The sequence below is a fragment of the Egretta garzetta genome, unplaced genomic scaffold (genome assembly GCF_000687185.1).
Source record: "Egretta garzetta isolate BGI_Z169 unplaced genomic scaffold, ASM68718v1 scaffold193, whole genome shotgun sequence".
Taxonomy (NCBI): domain Eukaryota; kingdom Metazoa; phylum Chordata; class Aves; order Pelecaniformes; family Ardeidae; genus Egretta; species Egretta garzetta.
The window spans coordinates 13,916-29,939 of record NW_009259117.1 but is presented as its reverse complement, the minus strand read 5'-3'; the positions used below and the strand labels follow the sequence as shown (position 1 = coordinate 29,939).

General features: G+C 37.7%; 1 long non-coding RNA gene across 1 annotated transcript in view; it reads left to right on the top strand.

Moving 5' to 3' along the window:
* Positions 1–16,024, top strand: part of LOC104123274 — a 37,404-nt gene that overhangs the window by 13,290 nt on the left and 8,090 nt on the right. The window contains exon 2 of the long non-coding RNA XR_004841566.1: positions 3,503–4,006. This is a non-coding gene — a long non-coding RNA (uncharacterized LOC104123274). The remainder of the gene's footprint in view (positions 1–3,502; positions 4,007–16,024) is intronic.

Here is a 16,024-nt window from a genome sequence, read left to right as displayed (position 1 = left end):
AATTCTTTGCAACTTGGTTGTTTAAATAACTAGCCTTACTGTATTGCAGTCTCCTTACTGTATTGTAGGTTGTTTTTAACAAGACAGTGTGAAAAAGATTAAAAAGGGGTGATAACTTATTTGTCAGAAGACGAATTGAGCTTCACATCTATTAGCAGAAATGTTCATTCTTTGAGTGACTTGCATTAATTTGATACGGAAAGCCTCTCTCTAGTAGTGGGATGGGAAAATACTCAGTTTACATGAAATTTTGTTAATTCTAAAGCATAATGGAAATATGTTTAAGACTTTCTGTAAAGCAAAGTACTTGAGGCAGTTGTAAAATAAGAACTCTCAAATATTTCCTAATTTTATTCATATTTCCATTTTTTTATATTATGTATATTTTTTGAAACTTAATGTTAAAATAGGTAATCGAATGTGATAATTGAAAAAATTGGACTGTAATGTTTGAACATCATAGAAATGTTGCTGTCTCATTTCTTAGTTCCTGTGATAACCTGTCTCTCTCTGGCTGTCTCTCCCCTTTCCTCCCCATCTAAAAAAAGTGAGACACGCTTTCATTGCTCAGCTAAAGTAAAACAGATTTTGTCAGCCTAGATCTTGGGAACTGAACTCCTCAAATGCCTCGTGAAAATAAGTGTTAAGATAGAAAATGATAAAAAACGGAGGCCACATTATCACCTCATTCAGGGAAAAGCTGAAGCATAAACTCAGTCCTTACTAGGTGCTAAGGATCTAAACCATTTGTCTAAGTTTTGACTGAAGTGACTCAGTATCCAGAAGCCCTTTGCTTTGCTATATCATAGAATGGTTTGGGTTGGAAGGAACCTTTAACTATCACCTAGTCTAACCCCCCCCTACTGTGGGCAGGGACAGCTTTCACTAGATCAGGTTGCTCGGAACCCCATCCAGTCTGACCTTGAACACTTCAGATAGGTCGCCCACAACTTCTCTGGACAGGCTGTTCCAGTGTCTCACCCCCCTCATCGTAAAAAAAAAAAAAAGTCTTCCTTCTATCCAATCTAAATCTACCCTCTTTCAGTTTAAACCATTGCCCCATATCCTGTGACTGCAGGCCCTCATAAAAAGTTTGTCCCCATCTTTCTTGTAAGCGCCCTTTAATTACTGAAAGGCTGCAATAGTCCATCCATCAAATCTATCTCTCCAATTTAGCTGTGAGAATGTTGCGGGGGACTGTCAAAGCTGTCAAAGGCCTTACAAAGGTCTAGGTAGGTGACAACTATTGCTTTTCAGCTCTCCACTTGATGCAGTTCCTTTTGATTGAAGTAACTCAATTTCCAGAAGCCCATTGCTATGCTATATTGGATACTCAAAGCCTTCAGTGATGTGATCACCTTAACCAAGCCATCTCCATTCCGCCTCTCTTGACTGTTTTTAATGGTATCTTTGCAAACCAAAGACTACTTGGAACATGTGTTTGCTGTTCCTCTCCATTCTCTATACCCTTTGTGAAGGAAAAGGTTATGGGTAGATGGGAGATTTGCTGAATTAGAATGTTCGGTCACTTTCTCACTTTTTTTCTCCTGATTTTCCTCCCAGTTCACCCTTTCCTAATTACCCTTTCCAGTAGAACTTTCTGTCAACTCTGTCAAAAAGTTGTTGATTTCCTGAACATTCAGGTAGTTCTGCTCTGTGTCTCAAGAAAGACAAATCATGAGTGTTGGTTTTCCCAGATCTTTGAAACATGGGATTTGGGGTCTGACTGGGATTGTGGCATTGACTTAGGGAGAGTGTTCATCACATGCTGTGATGTGGAGTACCAACTGGAGAAGGATGAAATAGATGTTTGAGTGGAATGTTGTTCTTCAACAATTAAGAGAATATGGACTGCTTAAGAGTTTGGACTTGTGGCTCTTCATTTGGAGTATCTTGGTCACAATATTAGATTTTTCTCGTACTTTCTGTTCTCTAATTAGGTGATGAAGCAGTAACATCCAGGCCCTTTGCAGGATGTTTCTACTTACCGTTATTTGTGCTTACTTATGAGATTCTGACTAATACAAACATGTTACTGACAAAGACTGAATAGTCCTATGCTGCCTACTTTCTCAACATTTGCCATCAGAGAAGTAAGGTGACTTTAGTGTAGCGTAGGGTTTTGTCAACTCTGTAGCAACTGATTATAATGGGTTTCTTTTTGATGATGTCACAATTGACTCAGTAAAGATCTGGAATTACAGTTGTACCTGGGTGGTGATGCAAAGGAAGCTCCTAAAAACTGAGATCTTTTGTTGTGTGGACATAGGTATCAACTGTAAGGTCACCTTTCCATTTTATTTGGCCATGAAACACATGCTGCCCGCACAGAATGCTGCCCACAGTGTATAGTTTAGATAGTTATGTTAGGTGATGTCTGTTTTGAGTGTGTTGGTCATCTTGCAGTGGGGTTGAAACAAACCAGTAGATTTTATGTAAAACCTTTAGTCTTTGCTTCCTTTCAGTGAAGGGATATTTCCTGCTAGGATTTGAGCTTTGTTTTCTCATGCTGAGAAGCTGGAGAGGAGAGAGAAGGCCTACACAAATTCCAGATTGGCATGTGGTTGATTGGCAGACTGGTACAAAAATGCCTTTTTTGGACTAGCTTCTTTCTGGGTTAGTAGCGTCTTTCTGGGTTAGAGGGCAGAATGCCTACGTTTCTTGCACCTTCTGCCCCTTACTTATTGAGATAGATTTGGGATTGTGGATGGTGTAAGTCTTAGGATGGTTTGTCTTATTTTAGGGTGTGGTTTAGAGTGTAAACTCTCAAGTAAGACTTGTGTATGCTTACTATAAAGAGGGTTAAATATTAATTCTGGCACTGATAAGTTACGTTCTGCTCAAATTTTTTTAGTTATTCCAGAGATTTATATTTTTATGAGGACAGATTTTGGATGATAAAATGCTTTGCTGTTGTGAGGCAAGGCAAATATTGAAACTAAAGCCCCCCCCAGAAATCCAAGCCTGAAGATGGCAACTATTTTGTGGTAGGATTTATGAATCTCCTGGCCAGATGAATTTAATAAATTCAGTGTTTTATAAACAGGAACTCTTTTCTATTCCAGAGATGGAAATCACAGCAAAACAGTAGAATTATATTGTCTTCTAGTGATGCAAAATAAACAGTCAGTCTTTATGCAACTTAATATAGATTGGGTGGTTTTTTAATCGAAGTGGGTTTTTTCAGCTGATAGTGAAAGTAATAAAATCTCAACTTTCCCATAAAGCTAGGTCAAACATACATTTCAATCACCGGATTAGTTGTGAAGTCTTTGATGAAAGAGTCTCTCTTCCTGCATTAATAGTACCCTTTCTAAAAGTCACCTCTAAACTTGGAATAATTCCTGTTACTCTTCAAAATAACACTGAATAGGTGTACTATATATGTGGATTAAGCAGTATGTAAATGACTGCTTTCTACATTGGATGTTTTTTTCACTGTTTAATATTATTCATGTATGGATACATATTATCACAACTTATCATTTTTTCCTCTTTATAGGTCCTGCTGGGGACTTGCATCTGGCCTCAATGTGAAATTAAGGTAGAAAAACACATCTACATATGTGTTTGCTATTAGGATTTAGTTTATTCACTGGTCATGCCTGAAGAGTGATGTTCGTCTCTAGACGGCTAACTGCCAGGAAATATAAATGATTGTCCTAGAAGTCAAGCCTCTCTCCTATTTACTGGAGTGAAAATCACCTCCAGATATCGACGGAATATCAACTACAGAAAATGCTTCACGTTATAAGGATGCCAGCCACCTAGATTCATGCGCCCTATCTGTACAGTTGTTGTGGATGGTTTGCCATCTGAAAGCTCCTCAAGCTCTTATCCAGGCCCTGTATCTGTTTCTGAAATGTCTCTGCTACATGCTTTGGGTCCAGTGCAGACCTGGCTGGGACAAGAGCTAGAGAAGTGTGGCATTGATGCCATGATTTATACTCGGTATGTCCTCAGTCTTCTGCTGCATGATAGCTATGACTACGACCTGCAGGAACAGGTATTTACATATTTTAGATGTTGTCCAGTGAAAGTGAGTTTTTGTATTAGTTATGTTTTGTGTATTATACATGGGTATGGCTCAGATGGGGGGGTGGTTGTCTTTCAGTGTGTGGGTGGAAGGGGGGTATAAACCACATGGGGATTAAATTTGGTGGGTAAACTGAGATTAAAGTAGTTAGTTAGCTATACAAGCAATTACATAAAACAAAATTTTCACATTGCTACAATTGATATCAGAATTATTAACACTGGAATGTTCTGTATCATAAACGCAGTCCTTCAGTACTTGAGATTATAAGGTTAATTTAACACTGGAACGTTAGTTTAGTAATGTAATTCTTGTGAACTGTGTGTCAAACTGGCCTGCTTCACAGTAGTTTGTAGACTCCCCATCACTTCTCATGGATTTCATCTTGTGCTATTTCCAGTAACGAATAAAAAAAAAAAATTCTTTTTTTAGTATTCAAGTATTTAAAATACATTATTGCACATACATTATTCATCTCTTCTAAAAGAATGTTAATGCTGAATCCTGATAAAAGGCATGTAAAAGAGTTGTGGAACAGTGAGTTGCTATCCATGACTGTAATTCAAAAAGGGCAGGGGAAGAAAAGTGAAGCTGTGTATCAGGTAGGCACAACTCTATTACTGTTTCTTTGTGCCTTTATTGCTCAAGATTTTGTTTTTATTTCTTTTTAATTTCCCTGCATCATCAACCTATATCAAAATACTTTTGGATGGAGTGGAGTTTTCTGGATATAGGACTCAAGGAAGCTCTGGAATTTTTCAAGAAGGGAGGATGCTGTTCATCATAGACTTTGTCTTACAAGGTGGCTGTGATTACAGCAAGAAGGAAGTAAAGCAAATACCTTTTATTTGGTGGCTTCATTATTAGTTCTTTTTTGTTGCTGTTGTTTTGGTTACACTGCACACATTGCTACCTAACTGCTTCAGAACTTTCATTGTTTTGTAGTTTACCTTTTCAAAAATCCAGCAAGAGCAGGGCAGGGTATTGTAGAATAGATGTAAATGTAGCTGAAGCAGAAAAAAATTCATGTCAGATGATGCCAGTTTCTGAACTCTTAGCAACCATTACTATGCATAAAAGCCTCATGCTTCCATTGTGCAAAACAGAAAACTTGACGTGCAAAAGTAATTTTTGTTCAAAAGTCTGGCAGCAGTGGAAGTCACCAGGAACAACCTCATGATTCATAATAATTTAAAAAACCACCAACTGTAAGCACTCTTTAGAATGTACCTTAACAGTGAATTTATTTAGGTCTTGGTCAGAGGTGAATAACTGTATTTTAGAAGGGGACAGAATAAAGTTCCAAAAGCTGTCTGAAAGGATGGTGTGGGATGAGGACAGAAAAAAGAAACCAAGTGAAACCTCACCAGAATTTGAGGAGCTTTATGGATAGGCCCGTGGCCTTGGGGAAAAATGAAGAGTTCCATCTTTTCAGTCCATTTTAGAGCATAGTCATAACTGTGAAGTGACTACTGTGGTAATTTGAAATGTCCCAAGTGCCAAAATTAGTTTTCGTTTTATCAGGCTTTGCAAGAAGCAGGGTAACTATATTATGAAAAACCTTATTCAGTTTATTTCTCATTTTGATACCTTAACTGGGTCTTTATGGGTTGATAGCGGAGCTTTAAGGAATGTGTCTGTTCTTTTTCAAAGTTGATTATCTGAACCTAATGAGCCAAACAGGGAAGAATACCACATGCTGACAAGGGTAGCCAAAATCTGTGCTGCTGAGTGGGTGCTGTAGTACAAACGTATAGGATGTCTTCTGAATGACATCGAGATTTGAAGAAGCTGGAAGTTTCTTTTCCACCTCCTCCAGTTTGATCCTGCTTATAACATACTTCTCTTGCATTTATACCCTCTACTTCAAATAACTGTTTTCTAAGTTTTGAGACCTAATATCAATTTAGTTTTGGGATAATAGTCTGTAGTAATGTTTGGATGCATATGTTGTGAAACGTACTGCTACCTAATTCCTTTCTCAAATAGTGTAGTCTTTAAAGACTGCAAATACAAATTTCTTACATGGAGAATTGAGGAAAGCTTAAAACACACGTGCTTGTTCTATTTATTTATATTTATTTTACTTATTGCCTACTGCTTATTTATATGACCTGGCATTTAAAAATTAATTTTGGTTTAGTTAAGTCATTGAGAAACAAGAAAATCTGTACTCTATAGCATATGTTTGCATATGAGCAGTTTCAGTCCAATTTTGGTGATGGGTACAATGTTAAGACAAACACTAGTGTTATTTAGAAATATAAATAAGGGAAGAGTGCAGCAATTAAATATCTAAATGAGAAATAATTTAGGAGTAAAATACTGAGAGTTGCTGAGTTCCTTTAATTCAGATTAATTCCCGTAGAAGAGCTGGCTCTTGGCATCCCAGGAATTTTTTCTTTCAAACGATTCCTTTGATTCTTGAGAAAGATGACAGAATTCTCGATAGTGGGTTTATTGCAATGATTTCTCCCCAACTTAGAGGATGCCTACAAAGAGGACGGAGGCTCTCTCTTCACAAGGAGCCACATGGAGAAGATGAGGGACAATGGGTACAAGTTGCACTGGGTGAAATGTCATCTCAATATGAGAAAGAATTGTTTGGTGGGGGTGTTTTTTTGTTTGTTTTTTATAGTGAGAACGGTCATTCACTGGAACAGCCTCCTCAAGAATATGATAGAGTCCCCACTGCTGGAAGTTTTCAAGATGCAGTAAGACAGATAATCTTATCTAGGCTCCCTTTCCCTCAAAAGGGTTGACCAGATGATCTTCTGAGGTCCTTTCCAACCTGGGCTATTTTATGATTCTTCACTTTTAGAACTGTGTTTCTGTGGAGAGTCATTAGCCATCATTTCTTGCCAAAAATACAGCTATGACTTCTGTTTTGAACACGTTAAAAGTAATATGTGGTCTGTGAACACCCAGGATAGGATTACACATATGAACAATCCATTGCAATGTGCTGTTTTGGGGGGTGGGGTCATGAAGAGGACAAATTTAGGAAGTCTTAATCTTATGGATACTGTATAAATCATCCTTATTAGACATGTTGCAAACTGAAGTCAAGATGGTCATTAAGATCTTTCCACCTCAGAATGTTGATGACATCATTAGCACTGTTTTAGTCGCTTCAGGGAGCCTCCTTCCATGCTTTCTTTATAGTGTTCTGGTGTCATCAACTGTAGCAGGGAAATGGAACTCTGAAGTCCTGGACTGAGGTTCTGTCAGGTAAGTACAGAAAGATTTAAAATAGAAAAACGAATGAAAAAACATCCCCAACCTTACTAGGCATACCTAGCTATTTAAGATACCAGTGTTACTGTGTTATCAGACACTTCTGTTTATGTTTAAAATAAGTATTTCAAAAGAATGGGGGAGTCTTGATTGACTAGGTCTTCAGGGTTATTGTTGAGAAAAGCAGGATGTTCCCTTCTGGTTTGTTAGTAATAAATAATACGTGATTTCTGGTCTTGATTCTGCTGCAGACTTCTGTGGCTTTGGTCACTTGACCACTTTTCCTCCAATATTATCTGTCTCTGTACGGTGAGGTAGTTTGATATGTGGATAGAAGATAAAATGTGTTTAAGGGTTTGGTGTATGGAGTTGGTTGGGTTTTTTCTTTGTTTTGTGTGTGTTTGGTTTGGGTTTGTTGTGCGTGAGTCTCGGTTTTGGGAGTCTTTTTTGTTTGGGGTTTTTTTTTTTGTTGTTTTTATTATTACTATTAATTCCATGCCTTGCCCAGTTGAGTATCATTATATGGATGCAGGCTCAATATTGCAAAATGATGGCTCAGTAAGTCCTGAGTTTTCAGGAGTTGATAGGAGCTTTTTGCAAGTACTTGCATGTGGGGCTGTGGAGGGGCACAGTACAGGTAACACCCTAAAACCCTAATACACCGCAACCAAATTTTACTGGAGTGTTTGCAGTTTTATTCTGACTCATTGGCTTGAGCTGAAATACCTATTAAAGTATTGGGGAAAATTGAAACGCAGCTGGGCAAAACATACCTGCTTATCAAAGTACTAGAGAGCTTTCGAGAAAGGAACCTTGTTTATGGTAAACTGCACTGTGGTACCAAGATCTTCCAGACTGCTATGGTTATACATATATTATACATACCTATCAAGAATTACTGTAACACCTCCTAAATATGCACACTTTAAATGTTTTTTAAAAAAATACTCAATAACTTAATCATTGTTGGCACTTATAGCACAATTCTTATTCAAGCCTTACTTGCTACTTTTGGAAATTAGTCAGATATAAAAGTTCTTAAGCAGCCCTTTGTCCTTAGTATGTGCACTTTTTTCTTTTTTTTTTTTTTATGTGTCATCGTCCCCTGCTTTTTTTTTTTTTTGTGGCAGTGATGTTGCTGGTGGGAGGGTTTAAGAGGGTGGAAGCTCTCTCTTTGGGATGTTTCCCCAGCGTTGACTGGTGGAGGAGAGAATACAAAGACAATATGAATTGGGTTTGTACATTTTCCTTGATTACTGTGACACAGCAGGATGTTCAGAAATAGTTCGGATTTTTTGTGGCTAGTTAGTTTAGGTCTGTTGTATCAGAACACCAGTAAGGACTTCAGTAGTAGGTTTGCCTTTTTTTTTTTTTTTTTTTTTTCCTAGAAACAAAGATGTTTGTTTCTTACCAATTTTCTGGAGAGCATGATTCTCAAATTGATTTACACATATATTAGATGTCTATGTGGTCAAAATTACTAAAGGAATCTGTTGGACCATGTTATATGACATTATTCATTATTTAGGTGTGCTAGGGGGGTTTTTTTGTTTCTTTTGTTTTTTAAGATTTGAGGCCTATTGATGATCTCTGTTCAAAATGTTTGGAAACCACTGCTATTTTGTTCTGTGGTAGATGACCTTTTAGATGCATTCGGTCTGTTAAGGAAAACCTCCTAAAACTGGTATGGATTTAAAGACTGTGTGATGAAAACTGAAGTGCACAATGTTTCTGTTAAGTATGTATGCTTTCATCATTTGCAATTTATTATTGATTTTTTTAATTTTTGAATAAAGGATAAATTAAAGAGAAAACCCCATGAAATTACTGACAAATCTTGAACTTTTGGAGACCCATGGAATTGCTGTTGGGGGAGATCTGAACATTGTGAGACAGCCTTTTGACTTCAGACTAGACTGTTTTTTAATCAGAATGCCTTGCTCTTAGTTTCCTAATGTTAAACCAACTAGATGCTTTTAAGATTTCTGATTGTTATTTAAATGCTAATTGAAAGTGTATTTGTAGATACAAGTGTTCTCAAACCAGTTTGTGATACAGTAAATATTGCATGAAGTTAGTATAATCTGTGGGAAGCAGAAGGCATTGCCTTAAAATGTGTTTTGGGAGAAATATTTCATTATCTTTGTACAGCATTAAAATCAGTGTTCTCTGTTGTATCTTTTACATACTATTTGTAGGCATAGCCGTTTCCTTATATAGCAAGTTCATGGGTTTTTGTCTGCAAACTGGGCTCCCTTTTGAAAGGATGGCGCCTTTATTAAAAAAAAACAAAACAAACCCAAACCAAAACAACAAACCCAACAGCTAGACAGTCTGTGAGATAAAGGTTTTGCTTGTAAGCCTTTGGTCATGCAGCACGAAGGTCTAAATGCGTTTGTTATGCATACTTTCCATATCAAGTGTCTTCTGTTGCTTTTGATCTACTTCTTTCAACTCATTTTTGGAAGCTGATGTTTTTTAGCCAACCCTCAAAAGTAAAAAAATCTAAAAAAAAATTTTTTTAAAAGGTTTTCCTTACTCTCAGAATTAAGTAGCTGTTATACTGCAAACTGTGTTCCTCTGTGACCAGCATGAGGTTTTTCCTATTGATTTTTCAATTCATTCAGTCATTCATTCTGGAAGGCTAATTATTTGTAGACTGATTGGAAATAGTTCCATTCAGGTGAGCTTTTACATGGAGGGATAGAAAGAGTCTCCAGAGTGATAGCTACACTTCTGCTGACTCTCTGATCAGAGTTTGTATTCTTGCTTTTTCATCATTAGCATGTACATGTTTGAAGTCCAAAATGTAGTTTTCTTTTTTTATATTAAGAACAGAGCAGTGGAAAAATAGATCTCAGCCCACATACGATAAAGACATACGTCTTTGTGGTTTTATCTCTGTAAATGCTTTGGCCTATCGCTCTGCACTGGGATGGGGGTATCCCTGCCAGCTCTTCTGTGTTTGCCTGGTGTGGGCTGGTGACACGGGACACTTGTTACTGACAGTACTTATGACACACCTGAGGCACCTGCCAGCTTCCAAGATCCAGTCGAAGGTGGCGTTTGTTCTCCCTGCCATCCCATCTTAACCCAGTAGAGGGACCCGATGTCTAGATTTGTATTCTAGTAATGGATATTTAATTTTTCACAGGTATGTTTTAGGGGGACGGAGATGTGTTTTGTGTTTGTTTTGAAGTGAAAATCTCATCCCTAACCTAAAGATAGGAGGAGAAATGAGGATTTGGTCCTCTGTACTATGCTAAACCTGTATTAAATGCTAATCTGACTGGTATGCCTATTTAACAAAAGGTGACAATGCAGGTTCTAGTATAATTGCAACTGCTTTTCTTATCATCCCTAAGAAGTAACTGTGGGCCATTCAAACCCAATTTTTTAATGCATTAAAATCTGTAGAGTATAGTTCAGTTATAGTAGAGTAATGCCATGTGACTGCTGCCCACAAGTGTCATTAAGTTTCAAAGTTCACCAGCAAGATGTAGAAGTAAATTTCTTGAATGCAAAACATTTTAGTTTAGTTTGTACTTGTGTTACTGCTTATTAAGCTGTGTAATATTCCTGTAGGAACAATGTTTAAAATTTTCTGACCTTAGTTTTTTAATCATTACCCAAATTAAGTATGTAAAATTCAAGCTGTGAAAATTATAATAAAGAAAGGTAGGAAAGGGAACAGTGAGACCAAGACTTCTGCCTGTACTTTTTTATATGATTAATTTGAAGTCTTTAGAGTATTCAAATGTGTACATGTTTGCAGTGTTGGGAATAAACCCCCTCTTTTTCTCATAAATGTATAAACTGAAGAAAGAGCAGATTTATCATATTTAATAAACAGTACTATATCCTCACATTAATAGAAAATAGTTTCCCCTTTCTAAAAGGTCAGATAACTAACTTTAAAACTTCACAGAGGAAAACTTAGCTGTGCTCCTCCTGCTCTCCCCCCGACCCCCAGGAGTGAGTGGCTGAGGAGTATATAACTGACACTGTCATATTTAAACTTTGGAAAAGAAATCTTTTGTATACAATATTAACTTGGGGAGAAAAAAATGGAAGGATGTGGATTCCTCTTCAATTAAGCAGTGGAAGATGACTGAAACGGCTTTACTGTAAAGGCACGTGCCTCAGAAACCTCCCAGATACCCTCTCTGAACTGTGTGTGCAGCAGGGTAGGGCCTCTTGTTTTTGGTCTTAGAGCAGACTTGTGATTCCCCCAGTGCATTGGGCTGTGCTGTGAAAGCACCTGTAGATCTGCTAGTGAAGAACAGCTGGACCTATAGTTGTTTTGCAGGTGCTGAAGTCATTTCAATTGGGTTCCTTTGCAAGTGCTTCCAGCCAAAGCTCATGTAACAGTTCTAACCAATGCAGCTCCAGTTCATACTGGTACAGTGTCTCTCTGGGACTTACTATTTTTTAAAAAAAATTTATTAATTTCTAGTTGGCATTTGACTTGTTAATTATGAGAACTGCTCTGTTCTGTATTTCTGTATTGGTGACTGTTAAGTGTTTCAAGCATTGGAACGGGCTGCCCAGGGAAGTGGTCGAGTCCCAGTCCCTGGAGGTGTTTAAAAGATGGGTAGACGAGGTGCTTAGGGACATAGTTTAGTGGTGGGATGGCAGGGTCAGGTTAACGGTTGGACTTGATGATCTTAAAGGTCTTTTCCAACCTAAATGATTCTATGTTTCAATGTGGGGTAGATTTGGAGTATCACGGACTATGCATTTGTAGTCTTTATTCCATTTTAGGGATAGGAATTGCGGTGGCAGGGATTGGCGCTCAGCATTAGGCTCTCAGGGTCATTGTGTTTATGCAAACTGTACAGGTTTCAGGGTAGTCAGCTTCAGCTGGTATGTTAGCGCAAAAGAAAAGCATTTGTTCTCAAGGACTACGGGTATCTGAGGAATTCTTATTTCACACTAGCTTCTGCCTTTTCACTGGCGTGAGTGATAATGTTGAAATGCTAATTCCTTTGCAAACAGGACTGTTTCAATATGTGAAACATCCATTTCAGGACATCAAACTTAGTCTCTGTGGTGCCTATCTTACATACTATTCTACTGAGATATGCACATCTGTGTAATATAGTTAAAATGTTATCATTAGCTTCTGCTCTGAGTATCAAAGCTATCTTTTAAAACTGTACTATGTTATCTTTTTGTGACTTTCTAAATAGCATCTGCTTAGTTACGGTGTATCTCTCACAGTCATGTAAAAAGAATTAACAATCACTTTTTTATTGTTTAGGTTATGACTACAAATGTATTCTCACAAAGGTGAGATATAAGCTCGAGTGCCAGGCTGGTTAGTCCTCCTAACAGTCAGGATTTCTTTGCAGCCATCTCTGTGCTGATATAATTGTACTGTTTTGGATTCTGGGGCTTGCTGAGATACCTCCTTAGAGTACAGTAGAGCATTGCGTGGCGGTACACTCGCCACATGTCTCCAAGCATAGGTGCACGCTGGCTGTATTCACACAGAATCAGGTGGTCTGTGATGCTTGCCACATAACTTTATTACCTAGTCCAAGAGAGCAACCATAAATGCTGTGAAATAACTCCTCCAGTTGTAACATGTCCCTTTGAGATACCTGGAAACTGTAGTGGGGGTTTCTGTTGAGTTCTTGGCTTTGTTTTCTGTCATGTAGGTAAGATGTGCAAGTAAAATGATGTCTTTATAGCTGTAGCTATAGCATTGCTAAATTTTCTTCTTTTCTGCTTTTACTTTCATGGAAAAACTCTAAAGGCAGCCTGCTTAACAAACATAGGATTTCAACAGATGCAGCATTTGCATGTTCTCTCGCTCTTGTGAGTGGGTGTGATCAAATTTCTCCTGCTTGGTTTCAGCCTAGAGTAACTTCTAATTAGCGAACAACACATAGACTGCCCTTTCAAGTTGGTAGGATTATAAGCAAGAGTTTATAACTGACAGAAACTCAGTTTACAGGATTTTACACTCTGATTGGTTTTGATAGGTAAAGTTTGTCCCTGTCTGCAAACAGTGCAATCATCAGTCCTGAATGCCTTGAGGACCTTGAAGTCATAGCAGTGCCTGATGTGGTCTGATGTATTACCAGCTGTTCTGTTGCAGTCCAACTGCATAGGATGGTAATGCTCCAGTTACAGCTACCTGGAAAGAGGTGACCGTAGTGGCTAGATGGTTCTCTGGATTTTCACAAAAAGTCTAAGATGAATTCTTTCACTGTTCGTACCTGGATTTAGAGCAATTGTCTAACATAAAAAGAATGTTTTCCAGTCCCCTCCATTCTGCTGTGGTAGCATGGCTTTTGATGTGGAGAAAACTTGTGCTGCTCTCTGAAAGTGTACTTACTGCTGTTGGTCTGCTGACTCTTGTTGCATGTCTTTTGGAGAATATAAGCTGAACTTGTGCCACTGTTCCTGTGTTTTCTTCTGAATTGTCTTGCATATTGTATTATCTCATTATCTTTGTCTCGGTCTGAGGCAGCCTGTGAGAATGTCTGAGCCAATCCTTGCCCATTAGACCTTTCTCATTAACTATAATGAGATGCAATGTCTCTCAAAATTTTCGCAAAAACAATTACGAAAGGGTTTATATCCCTGTGGCTCTAAGAAAAGCATGAGAGTTTTTCCTGAATCTCAGTTTAGGGGTATTATGTTTTCAGGGAAGATCACTGAAGATATTTATATGGTCTGCTTGTTGAATAATCATAAAGGTGAAATATACATGTAATCTGTTACAGTTTTCCCCAAATTTTCCATTATGAGATCTGCTAGAGGTAGTGAGCACCTGGCCATTTTGGATATAATTTATGGCTGTTTTCTTCCATTCCCTGCCTATCCAAACATCTAAAGAGTTGATTATTGGAGTTCTTTGAATAAGTTTTTGGAAAAGCTTTCTTGCAGTGCGCAATGGTTCACACCTGTCTAACTGAACATTGGATTTAATTAAGCGTCAATGCAGTAAAAACTGTTGCTGCCAGAAGAGACCACGACTGCTGGACTACCTGGGTTTTAATTTTGTCATATTATATAGTCTTTGCTTTCATTTATTCACTATAAACCTTGATAGCCATCACTGACTTAAGATGTACTGATGATAGACTTTAGCAGGGAAATTCTGTGGCAGGAATTATTTTCAGTGGAATTATTTGTGGAGAGAGAGAATGTGCATGCCTTTGGAGAATACTGGTGGCTTGAGTTGAGACTATTCTGTCTCATAGGCAGAATAAAGACCTGCAAATTCTGTAGTTCCATCAAAACATTTTGGGGTTTGTGGTGTCTTGCACAATCCATGACCATGGTATAGCAGTTGTTTTGGGTGATCTGTCCTTTCCTGGTTTTGAGTGTCTTTCTAAGGAACGACAGTGTATGCATTCACCATTCACTCTGTCCATATGAGCATTCATTCTATTTTTCCCTTTGGCCTGTCCATTAATTTGATGATCTATTTTAATGGCATTTGAGCAACTTTTAAAGAAGTTTTGTAAGAAAGGTTTCTCCTATAGCTTGGTAGAGGAGTCTGCAGACTAATTTGAACAAGCAGACAAAACTTAATCTTTACGTACTGCACTGGACAGGACCTGGCCAGCTGTTCAGTAGACATACAGCTCCAAATTATTTATGGCAAAAATACCAATCAACTGTTCCACTCAGTCTTTGGCAAATGTTTGCCCCTTTTAAAAAAACTGTGGGTAATTTTTTCCCCCTTCTCTTAATCTATTAAGTGAGAATTATAAGAGAGAAAAATTGTTCACATACGTTACTCAGTCTTGTGGGACTCTGCTTGCATACCTTAACAAAATTTTGGGAGTTCTTTTCACATTAGGTGATCTTGTCTGGATGTTTGGGTTACTTTTTTGATAGTATTCTTTGACTTGGATTCTTAAAGGGAAAGACTGTGTGTGTGATTATTTTGTATTTGAGAAATTGTAACACTGAATGCTTCTTGGTTTTTTTTATATGAACTTGTTACTAGAAATGGCATGTTGAAGCAGCACATTTTGCCTGGCCAGCAATAACTTTTACAAGAACAAGAAATGCCAGGCTGATAATATGCTTGAATAGCAACTGGTTTGTGCTGAAATGAAAATGCTCAAACCCAGGAGTTCTTCAAAATTCTCTGATTCAGAATTTTAACTTGGTATTTTCATTTCTCCTCTAAGAGAATGGAAATTCTTGGCTTAAAGTCTCTTGTATATAATTAAAAATAGAAATGTTGACCACATAGATAATTATGGCTGTTCAAGACATCTGAAAACTCGATATACGTCATGTTTGTTCATCTTGATGTGTATCCAATTCAATCTGTAGTGCATTTATGCAGGGAGAATCCTAGGGAATCAGTTTCCATGAATTTACTTTAAAAAGAAAAATATGATTTATTTTATTTTATTTGCTAAACATGTTTGTCTGCTGATTTGATTTCCCCATTTGGGGAGTTTGTTGATCAGGTTATTAAATCTGAGTCCTTTCCTCTGTGGTCTGCTGATCAGGCAAAATTTCAGCCTGTTTACTTACCTGAACAGAAACTAGGACCTTGAGTCATCTAGTGTTTCTGCATCAGTGAACTTGACTCCAGCTTTTATGAAATATGGGTAGTTCCTGCAAGATTCTTGAAGTATGTTTTAACACTGATTTTTCATTTATGTAGACTATGAGCTTCAAAACAGTTTTCTTTCAGTCTTATCACAAGGTGTCACGTTTGTTGTCTTACTGGTACTAGGTATTTCTCTATTATCTTTGTAACAAATGAAA